At 40.9% G+C, this 6,000-nt stretch overlaps 1 protein-coding gene and 1 long non-coding RNA gene across 7 annotated transcripts in view; one reads left to right on the top strand and one right to left on the bottom strand.

The window, feature by feature from the left end:
• LOC112412421 (uncharacterized) overlaps positions 1-343 on the bottom strand; it is a 63,337-nt gene extending 62,994 nt beyond the window's left edge. Inside the window, exon 1 of the long non-coding RNA XR_003005799.1 lies at positions 273-343. This is a non-coding gene — a long non-coding RNA (uncharacterized LOC112412421). The remainder of the gene's footprint in view (positions 1-272) is intronic.
• SPOPL (speckle type BTB/POZ protein like) overlaps positions 38-6,000 on the top strand; it is a 60,943-nt gene continuing 54,980 nt past the window's right edge. For all 6 annotated transcript variants that reach the window (XM_024764114.1, XM_024764110.1, XM_024764113.1 and 3 more), the window contains exon 1: positions 38-198. The gene's annotated coding sequence lies outside the window, so the exon portion shown is untranslated. The remainder of the gene's footprint in view (positions 199-6,000) is intronic.

The raw sequence follows: 6,000 nt of genomic DNA, 5'->3' as shown, positions 1-6,000 counted from the left end.
ACCGCCGCCCCTGGCGGCGGGTTTGTTTATCCCGGGGAAGAAGTTTAGGAGCGGGAGATAGGGAAGGAGGGCGGGCCGGGGAGGAGGGATGCGGTTCGGCGGAGGCGGCCGCCACAGGGACTCGCCGCCATCACCTCAGCCGCCTCAGCCGGAGAGGAGCCGCCGCCGGGGCTGCCCGGCGCAGCCCCGCACGTCCGGGTAGGTGCCCCTCCCCCTCCGGGGTCCCGGCCGCAGCCTTGGCCGCTGGCTGCCCCCTCTTTCCTAGGACTCACCTGCACTGAAACCCAGCGACCTCCTCCTCTCCCATTTCGGCGCCCCCATCGCTCTCGGTCCGGGACCCCCGCTCCTGAGGCGTGCCTTCCGCCCGCGCCCTTCAGCCCCACCTCCGCCCCCCGGACCTCCCTAACCTCGCGCGTCTCTACTTCCCCTGGGAATTACTCCTCCCCCATTGATCTCCCAGCTTCCGTCTACCAGGATCCCCCCGACTTTCCTCTACAAGCCTTAAGCCTTTTTTCTTTTCCATTCTCCCCCCTTTGTACCTGTAGACCTCCTCGACCGCACCTTGATACCTTGTCCCTTGGCAGTACTGCCCAAAGCGAGAAACTGCACGCCACCCCCGCGTTCACGTCCATCCCTCCTTATCCCAAACGTATACCTGAAACAGTCCCCACTAGCCCATTTTAGGGTGAATTCTCAGCTCTCCAGCCAGGCCACTCGGTGCCTCCACCCCAGTGGTCATGCCCTCAACCTGCCTACCTCCAGGCACACATTGCCCTCTCATCCGTTCTCTCTCCCCAGGTACATCAAGCTCACTCTGCAGTTCAGGGTCCAAGTCCTGACTTACCCCTTTCTGCTCCCTTCTGCTGCCCTTTCCCCTTACAGTTCTTCTTGAATTGATGCATTTGTGTACTGAATCACAGAAATGGGAGGAGATGGGTGGGATTTCCTCTCTCAAAGCAGTAGATCCAGTAGAAATAGGATTCACCTTCTGCTTAGCCCAACTTTTGGCATCTTTCTCTGTGAATAGTGCCATTCAGCCATACTTTTGAGGCTTCTGATGATTTGTCTGTATTTGAATACTCCTGGGCCAAGATTGTTTTATTGTAGTACTCATCTTCCCAGTTTTTCCATATAGCTGAACCTCCTGTTTCTTAGACTGGAAACTTAAGTAATAAAAGGTTCATACCTTGGAAAATTACATTTCTCCTGCCATAATGGGAAAGGTGGAATATTTCAAATTATCATTCTATTATTCTTGAGAGAAATGGTGCCTAGTGGTTAAGAGCTCAGACTCTGTAGCTGAACTGCCAGGATCTAAATCCCTGCCTTTCTGTCTACCAGGTCTGGCCTTGGGCAAGTTCTTTAATCTCCCTGTGCCTCAGTTTTTGCTCTTCTTTATTTAACACCTTTTTTGAGGTAGCTATGATTCATATTTTGTTACTCTATAAATTAGTTCCTTCTGGTGTGAAAAGTACAGTTTTAGCTCCCTATTTTCAGGTGAGTTACCAGGCTACATGCAGTCCCATTTTCAGGTACCTGTTTGGAAATTTTAAATTTTTATCTTTGTTTTGGGAATAACTGAAGTTGAATTATGTAGCAGATTTATCATAGGGAAAAATGAGGATTTTTGCCAATGAGAATTTTAGGACTACAATTACATACTCAAACCTGGTTGGATACTTCACACCTACCTGTCCTTTATGTTGAATTGCTACTCAGGATAGAGCTTTGGCTTCATTCCAAAGACTGGTGGCTTTTCTCTTACTAACATGTTATGTTTTATTCACATGACCATGCCTTGATGTGTCCAAAAGTTTACTCTTTAAAACCCTGACAATTTCTGTCATATTTGCTTACCTCCTGTGCATTATTATTTTCTTGATACATTTTTTAAACACCTCACAAAAAAAAATCCAAATAGGTACTGTTAACTCAGTGTTGTTATAAGTAGTAAAAGTTTGAAATCACAATTTGCTGTCCCAATTACACATAAAAATGTGTGCATATGGAACTATCAAAGTAAAGTTGTTTGCCTGTGTATAGCTTAAAATCGTTTTTGTGTGTCACCAAAGGAATGTTCATTAAACTTTCGGTAACACTGCCTTTGCTTATGCTATTCCCTGGCCTAGAATAACCTTTGCTCTTACCCCTGCATATCCAAGTTCTACTTATCTTTCACCTCTTACTATTTTCATAGTTCTTGCCAACATTGGTTTCTATTCCTTGGCTTTCCTACTGTCTGTATTCTGCATTTGGCTTTGAATAATGCAGACTGCCCCAGTTCAAGAAAAATGACTCCCATAGAATCATACTTTTAAAGTTTGTAGAAACTTTGAAGGGGTGGAATAGAATTGATAATTAGTATCTGCTCTGTGCTGAGCACTATTCCTTTGGTTTTGTAAATATTCATTCTTTCCAAAAATATTTAATGAGCACCTACTTCATGCCAGGCATTGGGCATACACAAGAGCAGCCCTTCCCAACTGGGGTTCCAGTAAATATCAAGCCCTAATGTTCTAAAGTATCCAAGGTATGTAATAACTACTCTCCTGTGCACCTAAAATGGTCGTATGTCCCATCCTTGAGAGAGAGAACTGAGGAAATAGTTACTTAACTCAGTTTCTGTAGGGTTTAAGTCTTTGAGAAAAGCTCCACCAGAGAATAATAGCAGAGACTCTGCTTTTTTTGTAATTTATATCAGTGTGGCACTGGCAGACAATAAGCAAGTAAGAAGATAAAATTATCTTATAAGAGCACTGATAATGTTAAAAACAGTTATAATCGCTAATACTTATAAAGCACTATGCCAGCCACTTTTTCAAATGATTTTTATATATTACCTTGTTTAACCTCTCAACAATCCATTGAAGAAGGCTTTATTATATCTCCATTTCACAAATGAGGAACCTGAGAATCAGATTACTTCCACAAAATCACACAGCTAAGTAAGCAATGGAGCCAGACAATATGGTTGTAGAGACTGCTACCCTTCGTTGCCTCTCAGACCTTCCAACCTTCCAATTTTTTGTTGGTTACTTTAGACAAGATTCTTCACCTTTCTGAAAAATCGTTTTTTTTTTTAAAATCTCAACAATGAGATTTCCCTGTCTTTTAGGTTGTTTAGGGGAGTAAAGAAGATTTAACTTTGTAAAGCACCTGGTATACAGATGTATCCCAAGTCTTATATATGACTAGATATTGCAGGCATTTGCATTTCGGTGGTCCTGGTCACCATTTTGTTTCCTGACTTAGGTTTATTCACTTAGCAAAAGTTTATTGAACATCTGATCTGTGCCAGGCACTTGCTAAGCTGTGGTGACACACATTATGGAAAGAGTGTACCTGTATTCATGATGGCAAAACTCTGTTGGGGAATAGAGAAACTAAGCAAATTATTACAAAAATAATAATTACAGTTACGATAAGTTCCACAAAAGAAAATTATTGTAAACAACAGAAGCTCACTAATGTATCAGAGAACGTTTGTCTGAAGAAATGGCTTTCAGGCCAAAGTCTGAAGGATGAACTGGAGTTACCCAAGCGATGCTGGTGATTTCAGCTTTCTAGGACTGAAAAGTCCTGTGGAGACTGGACCTTAGCACATGAGGCTGGGTGATATGAAATGAGACAGGAGCAGATCACAGTGGTCAATTATTGCTAAGCTCTTTGTACTTAATCATAAGAGCAGTGGGAAGCCACTGGACAATGTTAAACAGCTGAGTAAGTTACTTAAATTTTTGCTTTAAAAACATCACTTGGCTGCTCTGTGGAGGACAGATTGGAGAGGCAAGTGTAAAAGCAGGGAGACGAGTTAGGCCAGGGCTCCTCAAACTTATCTGTGGCGAAGGACATGTTTTGTTTTGTTTTACTTTCTAGTTTGTGCTGGTACTTTAGTAATACACAGTAAAATGGATGTTGTGGCAGTGTCTGTCAAATTGCTATAAAAATTAATAAATGCTGCCTCTCAGTTTCTGTATTTACCTTGTCTCATGCCAATAACAGTAGTTCATGGGTCAGTATTGGTTCACAGCTCACACTTTGAGTAGAATTGAATTCACCTATTATAGTCGTTTAGGCAAGAGATGATAGAATCTCGGACCAGATTGGTGGTAATAGAGATAAAGCAGCTGGATTTGACAAATATTTGGGAAGTAAAGTTTCGGATTTGGTGATGGATTTGATTTGAGGGTCTAGGGAGAGGAGAAGGCCGATTTCCTGGGTTAGTGGTTCTTGTGCTTAACCTAGGGGAATATTGGGGGAGGAGCAGTTTTTTGTTAGCTTATGGAAACGGGGGAGTATTTATCATAATTCAGTTGGGAATAATCAGTACATAGCTGATAATGGATGTTTTAGTATGGAAGGTGGGGGATGAGACTGCCTAAGGAGAGAGTATAGAGAGAGAAGATAAAGGGACGTGGTCCCCTATGGTTCTTCAACGTTTAACATTGAGGAAAAGAAATGGAGCAAAGGAGACTGAGAAGATATAGCCAGAGGTTGGAGGAAAATTTCCTTAGCGTCACTGAAGTCAAGGCAATAGACCGAAAAAGGAGAGCATGGCTAATCTGCTATGTTGATTGAAGCTGAGAAATCAATTAAGTTGGGAACTAAAGAGTACACATTGCATTTAGTGAAACGGAGAAAATTTTATGTCTCAGTCATCAGTCCATCCATAAACTATTTGATGATTTTTGTTTTAATCTGCCAAAGCCACAATTCTAAATTTAGGGTAGAATTTTATCTGTAACATGAACCATGTCTTCCTTCCTGAGCTCAGACCCATGTTTCTATTTATCACCATCTGGGTGTTCTATAAGCATCTCAGACTCTACAACTTGTTCATTCAGAACCTACTCAAATAGAATATGTTTTTAAAGTACTGTTTATCAGGCAGTAACTATTAGACTTTTAGGAATGCAATTAGACCTTAGAGTCTAGGGGCAATGGATAATTAAATATTGTTCAGTGTGGTTAGCGCTGTCATAGCAGTTTATTCAGGTTGCCTTGTAAGCACAGAAAAGGAGCCTTAAGGAAGGTTTTCTAAGGAAAGTAGAGTGTTGGGCAGAGTGTTTCCGAAGTACGAGTGGAGAGATGGAAAGGGCAATGCAATGGTAGAGGAGTTTAATTTGAAAGCATGCAAGTTTGCTGTTTTGATTAATGTCATGACTACCCATTTAGTCACCAAACATGGAGTTATCTTCTGAGTGTCTTCAAGATGAAGCAGCCGCATAGCACAGGGAGATCAGCTCAGTGCTTTGCGATCACCTAGAGGGGTGGGATACGGAGGGTGGGAGGGAGGGAGATGCAAGAGGGAAGAGATATGGGAACATATGTATATGTATAACTGATTCACTTTGTTATAAAGCAGAAACTAACACACCATTGTAAAGCAATTATACTCCAATAAAGATGTAAAAAAAAAAAAATTTTAAGATTTTCTTTGTTATTTTCCAAGGTGGTGTTTTGTTTTTGTTGGTTAGCTTTATAATTTATTTATTATATCTATACTTAGGAATAATTAAGTAATAGTAGAATGTAAATATTTTGGTTATGCTTTAATGATTTTTTTTTCTGAATGGGAGAAATTTTATACTTACAACTTTTTCTCAGATTTAGAGAATTAAAATGAAAGCCTTGGTAAGGATTGCTAAGAATTTACTGCTAAACATCAGTTATATGGTCAATGATGGTGCTTTTGGGCTCAGTAGTATAACAACACTCCCCTGATACCTTAAATGCTATTTTAGGTAGTTGTCTAAATGTCCCTAGACTTAAGTCTTACATCATAGTAGAACACAGTTCATCTTCAGGAATTACTTTATGAAGAATACTGTAGTTGGCAAAACCTTAATTGACAAGAAAATAGTGTATTAGAAGGGTAAATGATGTTAAAATGGATTTTAAAAACACAGTAAATAAAGGTTCTAGAAGACATCTGCTTTAAAATAACAGGAAGATAGGGTCAATCAGAATTTTTGCTTTGAAATACCTTCTTGAGTTTTT

This window comes from Neophocaena asiaeorientalis, unplaced genomic scaffold, assembly GCF_003031525.2.
Source record: "Neophocaena asiaeorientalis asiaeorientalis breed wild unplaced genomic scaffold, Neophocaena_asiaeorientalis_V1.1 scaffold102, whole genome shotgun sequence".
NCBI classification, from domain to species: domain Eukaryota; kingdom Metazoa; phylum Chordata; class Mammalia; order Artiodactyla; family Phocoenidae; genus Neophocaena; species Neophocaena asiaeorientalis.
Note: the sequence above shows the minus strand (reverse complement) of the source record. Positions and strands in the feature narration are given on the sequence as shown.